General features: G+C 39.9%; 1 long non-coding RNA gene across 7 annotated transcripts in view; it reads left to right on the top strand.

Annotated features, from left to right (window-relative positions):
• Positions 1-14,442, top strand: part of LOC122158113 — a 137,633-nt gene that overhangs the window by 8,430 nt on the left and 114,761 nt on the right. The gene's annotated exons all lie outside the window — the stretch shown is intronic.

The following is a 14,442-nucleotide window of genomic DNA, read 5'->3' as shown; positions in this document are numbered from 1 at the left end:
TCCTCTCCTCTCCTCTCCTCTCCTCTCCTCTCCTCTCCTCTCCTCTCCTTTTTCTGTTAGCATTTGTTTCCTGTTCATCAAATTACATTTAGGAGTGACCTGATATATTTTTTCCAGCTTATATTATGAGGGTGGCAGAGAGAAATCCTTGCAGGGAGTATACTATGTAGTTATTGCAGTTTATATTCCTGCTTTTAAGATATATTTACTCCTTTGTGATTTTTCTTGCGTTTTTGTTTAGTTCCCTGAAAGGGTGTTGTTCTTCCATGGAATGTGGTTTTTTTTTTGTTTTTCTCCAAGCTGTAAATACATATACAGGTAATACTATGTAAACCTTTGAGTCAGCTGCTTCCACTTCTCATGTGTTCTAGACAATTTCAGAAAATTATTACTAAGACTTATAAGCTCAGAAATAAAATCTTCTTGACTGTTTTTTGAAATGGAAATGAAAAGTTTTAACATATGTAATAAATATATATGTTAAAATCCCAGAGGTAACAGACAAGTAGAAATTTTACAGGGTTGTTATAGACACAATGACATCTGTTTTTTATTGCAATTAATGAGTCCTAATATGGTGTGCCATTTTGTGTTATGTAACCATTTATTATTAATCTCCATCTCCTGTTACAAATCAATTCTCAATGCTTTTTTTTTCCTTCTCATCACTCTTGAGATACTACGTAGCTATATATTTATGCCTATTGCAATCACACTAAAGATATTCTGCTGTATTAGGAATTTTTAAGTACTTGGAGATAGATTCTGCATTCTTCATGAAGTAACTCTTGTCCTAATCATTACCAGGAATTGAACCTGGAACTACCAGAGCTAGAGGATAGTTTGAGAATTTGAGCTCAAAAAGGCTAAATCTTCTGGCTAGCAGTTGCAGGAGAGTCATGCTTTTTGTGGCTCTGGCAGAAGATGCAACTTGGAGAGGGAATTATGCTTGTGCAACTCCAAACTGCCAGAGAAATCCAGGGGAATTTGAGGGTTTGCAGGGAATGTAAAATTGGTCTCTTCCAGGAGCTTCCCAGTAAGCATGAAAGGGTTTTGTGTGTGTGTGTGTACATGTGTGTGATGGATAGTGAGAAATTCTAACATTTGACATTGCTAAGTGCATTCTGCAGCTTTTCATTAGTGATGGTGGAGTCCTTCAGTGAATCCCTTCAGGAGTAACCATTTGGCAGTTCTTAAACCCTTGTCTGTATATCATGTAAAGCTCAGAGTTACCACTCTAAAGGAAGACCTTGAAAAGTTAAATGCCATTGGAATTTAGTAATGTAGGCCACACTGTAAACTGTGGTTAAGTTGAGCTGAGGCCTGCTTCAGAGAAGAACCTGTATTTGATTAAACCCTGCCTCTAGCTAGATAAAAATGAGTTTGAAGTAGATTAATATAAAAACAGTTAAAAGCTTCCTCGTTGTTGTCAGTTTCCAAAATGAAACTTGTCAAGAGTTTGGCAGAAAGAGTTCAAAGGCAGACCTTATTCTGAGCTGAGAAAAACAAATCCAAGAAGCAAATAGCAATATGGATGGATCTTCTCATGTTTGGTTTAAGTGAATTTTCTCAGTGTATGCTGTGGCTTTATGGCCTTCATTTCTACTTGCCAAGCCATTTTTTCTCCAGACTACAGCCCTTCAAGAGTTGCGTCTCATAATTTTGTCTAGCACAGAAATATCTTCTGTACTGCTTGGCCTATCTTCTCATGACCTTCATGAATCTTCTCTGACATTTACTGTGCATAATTATTATAACATAAACCAAGGGCAAAACTCGAAAGATAGTTTTGGACTCAGTGAGAAACTGTCTGAGAGAGAATTGAAGTGGAGACAGCACAGTGGGGTTTTTGTTAGAATTTTTGCTAGAATCTACTTCCATCTGTAACATTGGGTGGCACGTGACCACTGTGTAACACACACTTTGGCATGTTGTAGACACTTGCACATCTTGGTGACAAGATTGTGCAACATTTTTTGCTATTGATTTGAACATAAATTCTGTGGTCCCAATGATGAGTAAAAAATGGGACTCATAGATCAAGTCCTACAAATGCTACCAAGTGATTATCAAAACCAATGTCATTCTGGAAAGTTTGGGCTTTGACACCCTTAATACTTTTTTCCCATATCCTTTTGTATATACAACTAGGTCACGTTAGTGACCACAGGCATGAGTATCCATTCCATTACACTGGTTTTATGCCAGAGTAACCATGCTGGTTTTCACTGTATAAAAAGACTGATGAGATGTGGTGAAAAATTGATCCCATACATATTCCAATCTCTGAGTGACTTAATATTTGTTGCTAAAACATTTAAAACCTTTAAAAACAACATTTCCACCAGTCACATTACAGATTTAGAGTTTGCTGTCTCATGGCTTGCCAGAACTAGCAGCAAATGCTGGGAAACAAGCATTTCTTTAATCATGGCAAATCATGGGGTCTTTAATTCTCAAATTTGACGGTCATCTAGGAAGGACAGCTAGTGCTTTGTATATTGACCTCATTGTTGAGGTCTTTTTCTTCCGATCTCTATTTTAGGCTAAAATAGTCATTTTTGTAGATGTAGGGTATTTGTTCCTTCTAGATGGCAGCAGTTTGAAATCAGTGGCAAACTTGAAATACTATAGATTAAGAGATAAATTAATGGAGAGTTTGAGAAAGGAAATGAGGCAGAAGTTAGATATTTCATGGGTCTGTAGGCTGTTTCATGACTACAGAACACTGAAGTTTGTTGTTGTTTTGTATGTGGAGCAAATATGTATTTTTTCATAAGTACATGTATACAAACACATAGTTCCTCTAATTTGCTAATTATTAACTTACTGCTCTTCTTAAACTGTAAAGGAAGACGTGTGGTTTCTTTAAATTTCTTAGGATATCAGGCTAGTTACTGCTTCTGTTAAAATTAGTTGCAAAGCTCCGGTTGACAGCAATAGGAGAAATCTTATTTTTGATGGTCGTAAGTTAATACACCTGACAAGCGGGACAGACTGCAGTATCAAAGGACAGCTTGCTTGCTGAGGAGGCAAGCATATGCAAAAGGAATATAAGGTCTGTACTCAAGGCTTTGTTGCCACAGATTTCCTGTATAACTCAAAACTGGTTAATATGGTTCACTTTTCAATCTGCAAACTGAGAAGAGCACTATGTCCTTAGATTGAAAAGCAGTGATAAACTCAGATAATACAGATAATCTGTAGCACATTTAGTGGCTGGGAGGGATTTCCCATATGACTCAGGCATAAGCTTAGTCTGAAACAGCTGGGTAAATAGTCCTAGTGTTTCATTTATTATTAGTTAATTAGTTCAGTTAATTAGTAACTGGCAAAGTAGCAGCTGTTGCTCCTGCTTGTTGTATAAGAGAATTGTGACCCTTGGCCTTGTGTTGTGCTCCTAAAGGTGTAGTGTTAGACAGCAAACTGATGATGCTGGAAGTCAATTATTGCCCATTTTTTTTAGATATATACTTAAACTAATGCATATTAATGAGGTACACAATTGAAATGTGATAACTTTCAGAATGAGGCACATGGAAGGCAAGGAACCTTCATTTCATTTGTAACAAAAATGAGCTAGTTAATGGCAGAGGATGCTAGTTTGGCTGACTTATAATATATTTTTCCTTGGTAATTCAATCCGAGCTCATATAAAGGTTTAGGTAAGAAATTGTGGTTGTTTTTTCTGGTGTCAGCATCCTGATTACATGAAAACAAGTCTGATAATATAAAAGTCTCAAGGTTTACATTGGTTAACAGTATTAATCTCTCCTTTTCTCCCTTCCAACATCTACTCATTTAATATGGCTGAAGAAAATAATTGGTTCATCTGTTATAGGCTTCTATCCCAAACTGATCTGGGGGAGAAAAAAGAAAATTTCCTGCCAACTAGAAATTCTGAGAAAATTTCACTCTGGAAAATACTATACAAAAAATTTTGTATTTCTGTTCCCTGGTTCCTGCAGCTTCTCAGTGAAAATGGCATTTGACAGGTAACTGACTATTAGCTTTGTATTCATTTATTGGTATAATCGGGATGTTCTTTTTTTTTTTTTTTTTTTTTTTGGCAGCATTGCTCTTAGGACTGCCTGGAAGTCTATTACAGGGCTTCCAAGCTCTTGGTTGGTATTTGCTAGTAGGTGACTGAAAAGTCTGGAACTGATGAAAATTATTGGGATTTCCATGCTCTCTTAGTGGGTACTCATAGATTTTTAAGGCTGACGTTTCCAGGACTTGGAACTTAGTGACTGAAGCCATGGAAGCTTGGTGTTTTCCCTCTTTGAGATACTCAGCAGGGCACACCTGTCTCCTGATTCCACTCCAAACTTATTTTTATTTCATGGGAGCCATAACCCACCTCCTTATCCAGCAAAAGATGGGCCTACTTTGCTTTCAGCTAGCTTTCTGGAGTATGGGTAGCAACCTAGTTGTGAAAGCGTGGAATTTAATGTGGACTAATTCCTGTATGCAGCTTACCCAGCTTCTTTGGGTGCGTCCCGCATGGCTGCTAGACCACAATGGAAACTACCCACGCAGCTTCAAACAGCTAATGATGCGGCCTCGCACCCACCACACCCAGTGTCTGGAAGATTCTGGCCCATCTTGTGGAGTAACACTATGCAGTGTTACAGCATCTGGCTTTGGCAAGTCTACAGGCAGAGTCTTTGAAACAAAAAACAAAACTATGCATCTTCACCACTGTTTCTTCCCTTGTTTACGTGATTAAATGCTGCAGTGTACACATGTGGGCAAGAGCAGGAAGGCTCGGGGAAGGGAGGTGGCAGAATTACCGTCCCAGCAGGTGTTCAAGAAGTGTGGAGATATGGCACTGAAGGATGTGGTGAGTGGGCATGGTGAGAATGGGTTCACAGTTGGACTAGATGATCTTAGTGGTCTTTTCCAACCTTTGTGATTCCATGGATGCATCTTAACAATGGTTGCAAAGGAATTGTAGTGGGTCAGTACCTTGCAGGCTCTGCTGCATGAGCTGATCCACATCTTCCAGCCACACCTAGAGTTTCACACATATTAGGCAGAGCTGGTGTTTGTGGTGTGAAAACTGTCTAAGAGGTGTCAGATTTGTCCTTCAAAACTGAGAGTTTTATCAGACATTTTTACAGGCAGATTTGCAAATGCATCTATCCCAGAAGTCTGCATCTCCGTATGTGTCACCACAGCAGCAGTGTCTTTCCTTGTCACCTTTGTACACTGATGATACATATCTCCTGTGATTGACGTGCAGGCATAGAAAAAAGTTTTCTTGCTATTTTGCTTCTTGCTTGTGTTGCTTCAAGTATACTTCTCGTGCTGAGAAACAGAACACCTTCTATTTCTTTTACTACTCCAGTGACTTAAACTTCACAGATCTTGGTCTGCAGATGTCTGGAGGTGGCCAAGATAGCAAATGCTTTCAGAAGGAAGATGACAGAAGAAAGTAAGAATTGTTTTTGGTCTTCTTTGGCAGGCTAGGTCATTCCTCTGTTTCAAACACTTTTGCAGAACACCTTGCTCTGGGAGAATGCATGTGATCTTCCTTGGTTGAAGTGATTGTGTTTCTCTTGTGCAAATACCTATGCCTGTGAACAGATTTGAGCCCATAAACACTGTTTTGGCTGTTTTGTTTTTCTTTGAAGATGACTGCCAACTTTTGACTTCCACATCAGGAATCTTGCGTAAGACCACATGTGAAAGAAAAGCATCCATGTAACATTTAAAAATCCATTGTTTTGTTAGTTAAGAGGAAATGCAGTTAGACCAGTATTTTATGGCTTTCTCACAGCTTTCATGATCTTGCAGGAGCATGTAATCATAGAGTATTAAAAGGAAATCCAAGCTACTAATTCATCTGTTATCTTGTTTAGGGGAAAATGCATGTGATGGGAGAATTGGTAGGATTAAGTCGCTACAAGAAGTTGTAACCTTCTGCTGTGTTTGCATTTAGGAAACCTGATAATGTTAGCTGTTTCTACCATAACGGAGCAGAAGGATGTTTTCATGCCTACGTTTTATTATGAATTGAAACATGATGCCGTAGGCACAAAGCATAGTAAGAGAGTGTGTGTAAACACTAGTATATGTATTCACATATATACGTGTGCATTCTTCTGGTGCATGTATATTTCTTCCCAGATGCAGTTGGAGTCCTGGCTGCTGTGAGAGTTTGATGGCTTTCTTGTGCAATGTGGGTGTTTATCATTCTGCTGTAATTGTTCATGTTGTGATGAGTTTCCACTTGGGAGCCATTTTCAGGCACATGTTCCTGTCAACCAAGGTCAGCACTGAGCCAGAGAAGCAGAGCACAGGTGGTATGTCATAGTTAGCCTCTTTCTTTTGGCTTCAGACTGTGGCACTTCTCAATTTAATTTATGATTAAACCATTGCCCTGAGATAATACAAAAAATATTAGCGTATTTTTGCCTGGATTTCAGAGAAATGGTTCTTTAAATAAACAAGGGAAAAAATGAGTGAATGCATAAAAAGGGACTCAGGACCTGACCAAAATCCTGTGGAAAGACTCTTTGGATTTCAGCAGGCTCTGCTTGTCTTTAATGCACACTCTGTTGTGTCTAATCCCAGGTGGGAGTATCACATTGTCAGGTTGCAAACAGCTCCTTGCCTCTCATAAGCTGCAGTGCTGGTGGCAGTGGAGAAAGCCCAGGGTGATGGGAGAGTTTGTGGCAAAGAGGGATTTTTTTTTTCTGCTTGGATGGCAGCTGGATTCTAAACAAAAAGGCCCTAAGGGGAGAAATACATCAGGGTCATTACTGTCATTTGGCAGTTACTAACTTGTATTCTTGAAAGAAACTGTTAACACAATTTTGCTGATTCTTGCCAAACTGCAAGGGCAAGCTGGCTGTATTTTTGGAGCCAGAATGGGACTGCAAGCTTTAGAAATCTTCTCTATAGTCAGCTGATCAAAGAATATGGGAAACTGTGTTTGGATGTTAACCTTCTTACCTGCAGAAATCCATGCTTGTGTATGCATTGTGTTTTTGTCAATTTTCAGTGTGGGCTATCAAAAGTTCCATCACATTTTTAGTTGTCCTTGAATGATATTATTAATAACCTATTATAAGGTAATACTTTAAGAGCAAGGATGTTGATTTGTTGAGTTGGATGAGATTTTTGAGCTGTTTACAATGTCTAATGGTGCTGATTTTCACTTGAAATGGATGAAAGTCAGATTTGAGCTGTTGATCAGATTTTTCTTGTTAGAACTGCACCTCCTTTCCAGAGTGAAGGAATAATTTCTTATTCCTTCCAAGACCTTGATGTTTCTTTCAGTTTGTTCTGTTTAGCCTGGAACAAACAAGACAAAAATTCCTTCTCACTGTGCCTAAATTGCCAACATCCATGACGTGGAAATTCAAGCCCTAAGAAACAGACCTTGAACAGGGAAACCTCTGCCCTCAGGGATATCATGACTTGGGATTCCCTGTGACTCCATTTGGTGGTACTGCCCTTATGTTGTGGCTTCATCTGGCAAAAGCAGTGAGAGGGCTACCTTATGGGGTGCAGGAGAAGAAATGGAGAAGAAACAGTGATTGTCTGCTGGGCAGGCTTGATGTGTTTCTCTCCATTATGTATGCTTGCTGCCCAGAACCTGGATATGACAGAGTGGCCACGTGGTACAGCGAGAGAATATTTTTTATCACAGTGACAAGACTGTTTTGCCATATGTGATTGGCTCTAGTAGTAATGGTAGCCTGGAGTTCAAAACTGGCAATAAGCCCCAGCAGGAGGCAAACTGTAGAATTATATAATTGTTAGGATTGGAAAAGACCTCCAAGATTGTCTAGTCCAACAGTTCACCTAGCGTAAATATTTCCTCACTAAATTATGTCTCTCAGTACAACATGTAAATGTTTCTTGAACGCCTCCTGGGATGGTGACTCAATCACCTCCCTGGGCAGCCGTTTCTGGCACCTGACCACTTTTTTGGAGAAGACATTCTTCCTAATATCCCTGGTGCAACTTGAAGCCATTCCCCGTAGTCCTGTTGCTAGTTGCAAGGCAGAAGAGGCCAATTACCCATCTTGCCACAACCTCCTTTCAGATAGTTGTATAAAGCGATAAGGTCTTTGAGCCTTCTCTGCTCCAGACTAAATAATCCCAGTTTCCTCAGCCACCCTCATAAGACTTGTACTCCAGACCCCTCATCAGCTTTGCTGCCCTTCTCTGGACCTGCCCCAGGGCCTTGATGTCTTTCTTGTGAGGGTACAAAAACTGAACACAGCGCTCAAGGTGAGTGCAAGGGGACGATCACCTTGCTGCTCTTGCTGGCAACGCTATTTTATATACAAATCAGAATGCCATTGGCATTCTTGGCTACCTGCGCACTCTGCTGGCTCATGTTTAGCTGAACACTGACCAACATCTCCACATCCATTTCTTCTACACAATCTTCCAGTCACTCTGCCCAAAACCTGTAGTGTTGCCTGGGGTTTTGCAGGGCCAGCACTTGTCTTGCTGAACTTCGCTCCATTGGCCTCATCCCAGCCATCCAGTCTATTCAGATCCCTCTGAAGGGCATTTCTACCCCTTCCTCCCAGCTTGGCGTCATCTGCAAACTTACTGAGAATCACTCTTTCCCCTTGTCTGGGTCATCAATAAAGATATTAAACAAGACTGGCCCCAGTACTGACCCCTGGGGAACTCTATTTGTGACTGGTCACTGGCTGGATTTAACTCCATTCACCACCACTCTCTGGGTGCAGCTCCCAGCCAGTTCTTTACCCAAAAAAGAGTGTACCTGTCTGAGCCATGGGCTGCTGGCTTCTCCAGGAGAATACTGTGGGAGGCTGTATCAAAGGATTTGCTGAAGTCTAGCTAGACTATGTCAGCAGCCTTTTCCTCATCCACCAGGTGGTTCACTTGACTGTAAAAGGAGATCACATTGGTCAAGCAGGACCTGCTTTTTGTGAACTCGTGCTGGCTGGACCTGTTCTGCTGGTTGTCCTGCATATGCTGTGTGATCTCACTCAAGATGATCTGTGTATGTGGTGCAAGAGTAATCTGCAATCTACCTTAGTGTTTCACCTTCATGAAACAGTGCTTCCCTTGGGAATTTTCGCTGTGATTGTCTATAATTCAGTTATGTCACATAAATATTGCTTAGATGCCTAATTTCAGCAAGTTCAGTGCAATCCAGTCCAGCAAATGCAGTAAGCGACATCCCTGGAAGCATATAGAATAGATTTTCCATTGCACCGAGACACTTGTTTTACTGAGACTAAGTTGATGTTTTTAATATGATATTGAATTTTTTTGAAATACTTGACTGTGCCAAGCCTTGCAAAATTGAAGGAAAGAAAATTCAGTAAATGTATGGTATAGAATTTCTTGTATGCACTGTGAATACTGGCACAGAAAGAAACCGGATTAGCTGAACTCTACTGATCTTGTAGAGTATGTCATATGTTTCTTTCTTACACATTTAAAGAAAAATATCCTGAACTCATTTTCTTGATGTTAGCCTGGAATGAATCGGCTGTATCCAATGATGTTAAACTACTATTCATGCTACTGATACAGTTGCATTTTATTACCTGCTTGATGCAAGCCATGAGTAATACAGAGAGTATTAAGTATGTGTTCTAGTTTCTAGGATGCAGAACATGTGATGCAATCCACTACAGGATTTATGCATATATGCACTGAGCATATTTTTGAGCTACTGTACTTTGAAATCTGTGCCAGACATCTATGCAGCCAGACAGTAAACAAAGAACACGATACCTTAGGCCAGGAACCTTCAACAGCACAGAGGGCTTACCTCAGAGACTACAGTCAGGAAGCGTAGCATGCGTTTAGTCACAAAGGTCAGTAGGCCAATGGAGAGCAGTGCTGTGCCCATGAGTTAGGTACGCATCTGAAGGCACTGGGGTTTTGCCACTGATTTAAAAAGGGGTGAGACTTCAAGAACTGTATCTACTGCCACTTAATTCCATTGGCATTAGTGAAATTGCTTCAGATTTGGTTGAGATTGGATGCAAAAAGTGAATCTGATCTCTTGTTAAAAGGAATTGAGAAATTTACATTTATTGCTTCATTCAAAAAACATTTTTCTGTGCCTGTGAAATACTTTATGAACATTTTGCCTTAATTTATGTAAGAGTGCTCTTCAGCTAAACTCACATTCTGATGCCATTGAACACAGATTCTACTGCATGAGAAAATATTATAAATGCAATGAATATTAACTGCAGCCTCTTCCAGATCCCAAAATGGGACTTTAAATTACAAAGTTTTGATATGTGGCTTACATGTTCCTGGAAATTCTGTGAAATTCATCACAAGATTGAAGAAAACATTTTTTTTTTCCAAAGCCAAAACTAAGGTTAGGAGCTAAGCTTGAGACAGTCTGGTCTGGCTGCACAACTTGTTGTAGACTTCAAGGAGGCTTGAAGAACTATTTCACATTCCTCAGTTGCAAGTGAATATGTAGTTGTAATGAAAAGAAAAAATAATAAAAAATAATTCTTATGGAAATGAGAAATCAAATATAAAATATATTTATCGAAAGCAAAGCTGCTGAACTATGACAATACTTCTGTTGTTTTGGTGTTTTTTTTTTTTTTTGTAGAGATTTTACATTTAGTTTTTATGTGATTCAATTTTTTTTTTTGATTTATTTGTATTAATGATCAATATGACGTGTCAGAATAATGTAATGGATAACTAATGATACTGTCCTCAGAACCATCAAAATTAAGTTGTTATGCCTGATGGGAAATGTAGTTTCAGATCTTTTCTTCTCATGATAATGAAAAACATTCATAATGTCAGAAATCGTTTTCCTTATGTGCCAAACAGTACAATGGAGAAATTTGGAGAGTGTTTACAGCTCTTGGCTCCTCTCTTTGGAATATCTGTACACTGGCTCTACTGAAGCAGGAAAACTAATGTTCTTAAGGAGGTAGAGGAGAGAATGAGTAGCAGAAGATGCTAAATTGCAGAGCAGTCAAATAGCAGGAAAACTACCAAATGGGATTTCTCCCAGTTGATGATGTCCATAGTCCAGAGAGTTAAATCTCTGAACTTCATCCAGTATCAAGAGGAGATTCATAGGAAGACTGATGTTTCTGCCAGTGTGCTTTCTGGGAAAATGAAAAATATTATCAAGAATTGGTCCTTGGACATCAGTGACGGTTCTGCAGTAAGAAAACAGACCAGTAACTGACTAATTTAAAGGTATTAGTCATACTGAAATTCTCCTGTCTTCCTTTCTGTTGTCCCTTGGAAAAATAAAGTAAAAATCATGGATCTATTTGCCGGCTTTACAGCATACAAATATGCACTAGTCTAAAGTTTGGTGCAGTACCTTGCCCATAGGAGCCAGCTCTGCATTCTAATCTTGGACTGTCAGGTCAGATATATAGAAAAAGAAAAAAGATATAAAAGCCTTTCATCATTTTCTTTGCAGTTGCCATTCTGTATGAAGAGAATTTTCTGAGTGGAGTTTTGAGTTTGAGATTCTGCATTTTTCTCAGGGTTCATCTCAGGTGTCCACATCTGCAGCCTTCAGCAGTAAATATGAGAGGAGATCTGAAAATAATGCCTCCTATTTTATTATGTTGGCCCACGATGTCAGAGATGGATGCTGGTGGTATGGAAGTAGAGGTTGAACATTTTCACCAATATTCCATTACATTTTGTTTCTGTGAAACATATAGGCAGAGGGGCAGTCTGACAAAATGGTGTCAGACATGGAAATGTGCATGAAGCAAAGGTGTGTCACTGAATTTCTCCATGTGGAAAAAATGGCACCCACTGACTTCCATCAATGCTTGCTGAACATTGATGGAGACCAAGCAGAGGACGTGACCACAGGTGATGGGTGGCATGTTACAGCAGTAGAGACAGGGGCAGTGGATCACCTTCTGTGATGCAGATTTTCACGAGCATAGCATGCAGATTCTTGTTTATTACTGGTGAAAATCTGCAGCTAATGGTGGTGACTATGTTGAAAAATAGCATTTTGTAACAGAGAATTTGTTGTATCAAACAGTGTTATTGTGCTTGTTGTAGTATTTTCCTTGGGAATAATAGGAGGTATTACTTTCAGAGTGACATACTTATCTGTCTGAGACTTCTTAAATGAAGGAATTGTTTTTTGTCCAGAACTGTAAAAGACCATAAGGTCTGATCAAGGACCAGAGAGATGGTTTAAATTCTCAAGATTTTGCGCTGTGTGAATGCAATGCTCTCACTATGTGAGAAGAGACTTTAGCTTCGAGAGCTAGGTTCGCTCTCTTCCCTACAGGCTTATTTTTTTTTTCTCTCTCTCTCTCTTTTTTTTTTTTTTCCTTCCAAGACTGAGAGCAATATTACTGTGAAAACATGGCTTCCCATGCTTTCTGTATGTTGTGTTATATGATGGCCATGTATGTGGTTTGTAAAAGGGCAAATAAGGCTCTTTAAGCAAGGTACAAATAACAGAATTTTGAACGTTCATCAACTCCTTCACAGGAGGTCTATTCAGTTAATACTAATGAAGCTTTTTTTTTTTTTTTTTCCTTTTTCCATTTTAACTGACATAAGTTCAAGCTTGTGTTAGCTGCTTTTGTTATAATTCACTTTGGCTTTTCTTCAGCCCTTGCCCTTTGCCTTAGTGATCTCTGTTTTCCTTCCATCTGTAGCTTCTTTTCTTACGTTTCTCTTGAGCAGATTCCTTCCATCTACCACAAGAATGAGTACTCAAATCAATTGTTGATTGAAATCCTGGCTCCCTGGGTGTTTCCCTCTGCTGCCTTTAGTTGTGTCAGGATTCAAGATACATTTGTTTTTCTTTCTTGCCATTACACAAATACTGCTCCCCAGTAGGACTTTGAAGTTCGTATTGTATTCATTAATAAGATTTTAAATCTTTTCAAGACAGTCCCTCTTAGCCCTTCTCCACCAGCAGGATGTGTAGCCCACTGCATATGAATTGGTTCCGGGAGTGGGGCCAGGGAGCATAGGAGCAGGGCTGGGCCAGGAAGCTGGGATAGCTGTTTCTCCAAGCATAGGAGAAGAGACTTCTGGGCTCTGGCTTTAGGGCTGAGGAGTGTGGCCATCTGTGCTGAGCATGGGTCAATCAGCTCCTCATAGTGCCATCAGCAGTAATGGGGAGTGGGGTCAGTAGGACCCTAGGGGCTCACAGTTTATAAACCAGCTGGGATTTCAAAAGTTAGTTTGACCGAACCGGGACGAACTGTCTCCAGCACAGTTTTGGCTACCCACGACCTCTGTTGGCTCAGTCCCCTCCTTCTAATGCCAACGCATTGCCTAATGATGTCAGCGGGTGTTTTGGGTTTGCAAGGAATGCAGGAATGGGTTCTCTGAAGAACAGAATGTGTATGTAGAAATGCTTTAAAACAGACTCTTTGCAGAAACTTTCTTTAAACATTTTAACAAGAAACCTGAGCTTCTTCCAGTTCCTTGGATGTTGTTTTTAATAACTATCCTTGCAGGTAGGTCATATTCTTCCACATAATTTTGTGAAATGCATGTGAGGAGAAATATCTCAGGAGAATCTTTTTGACCAATACAGCATTCATGCACTGCTTGGATGCCTTTGAAGTCTTTGAGACTTCAGCAGCTTACGTGCTTTTCTGAATTACAAATTTTCACATCATCATGGCTATTCTAGTGATTCTTCTGTAGAGATGATAATTTCTCTCAAGCATTAAAGAATTCCGGCTCTACTTGATTTTTGTCCTAGCATTTAACAGTATGGTATTGTGTTGTTGTCCCCTCTAACTGGCTTGATGAGGCCACATCTGGAGTACTGTGGGCAGTTCTGGGTTCCTCAGTTCAGAAAAAACAGGGGACTTCTAGAGGGAATCCAATGGAGGGCCACAAAGATGATTGAAAACTGGAAAATTTCTTTTATGAGAAAAGACTGACAGAGCTGGGGCTGTTCAGCCTGGAGAAGAGAAGACTGAGAAAGGATCTTATCAATGCTTATAAATATCTAATGTGTAGATGTCAAATGGATGAGGCCAGGCTTTTTTTGGTGGTGTCAGCAATAGGACAAGGAGTAATGAACACAAACGGGAACATAGGAAGTTCCATAGGCATGTGAGAAAAAAATTCTTTACTGTGAGGGTGACAGAGCTCTGGAACAGGCTGCCCAGAGAGATTGTGGATTCTCTACCTCTGGATGTTCATCTGGAGATGTTCAAACCCTGCCTAGGTGCTTTCCTGTCCAACTTGCCGTAGTGAACCTGCTTTAGCAGTAGAGTTGGAGTGGGTGATCTCCAGAGGTCTCTTCCAACCCCTCCAATTATGTGATTCTGTTTCTGCAAAGGACTTTGCTAGGCTTCGTACTCTCATTGTTTGCCTCTGAGCAGAATGGAAAGGAGTCACCATGCCATTTCCTCAGAGTATATTTCCTGCCATGTTTAGCATATCTTCTAATTCTTTCCACTACTTTCAAGTAGCTTCCCTTCCCCC

The sequence above is a fragment of the Centrocercus urophasianus genome, unplaced genomic scaffold (assembly GCF_019232065.1).
Source record: "Centrocercus urophasianus isolate 14NV4802_14NV808 unplaced genomic scaffold, USGS_Curo_1.0 seq_14, whole genome shotgun sequence".
In the NCBI taxonomy this organism is placed as follows: domain Eukaryota; kingdom Metazoa; phylum Chordata; class Aves; order Galliformes; family Phasianidae; genus Centrocercus; species Centrocercus urophasianus.
Note: the sequence above shows the minus strand (reverse complement) of the source record. Positions and strands in the feature narration are given on the sequence as shown.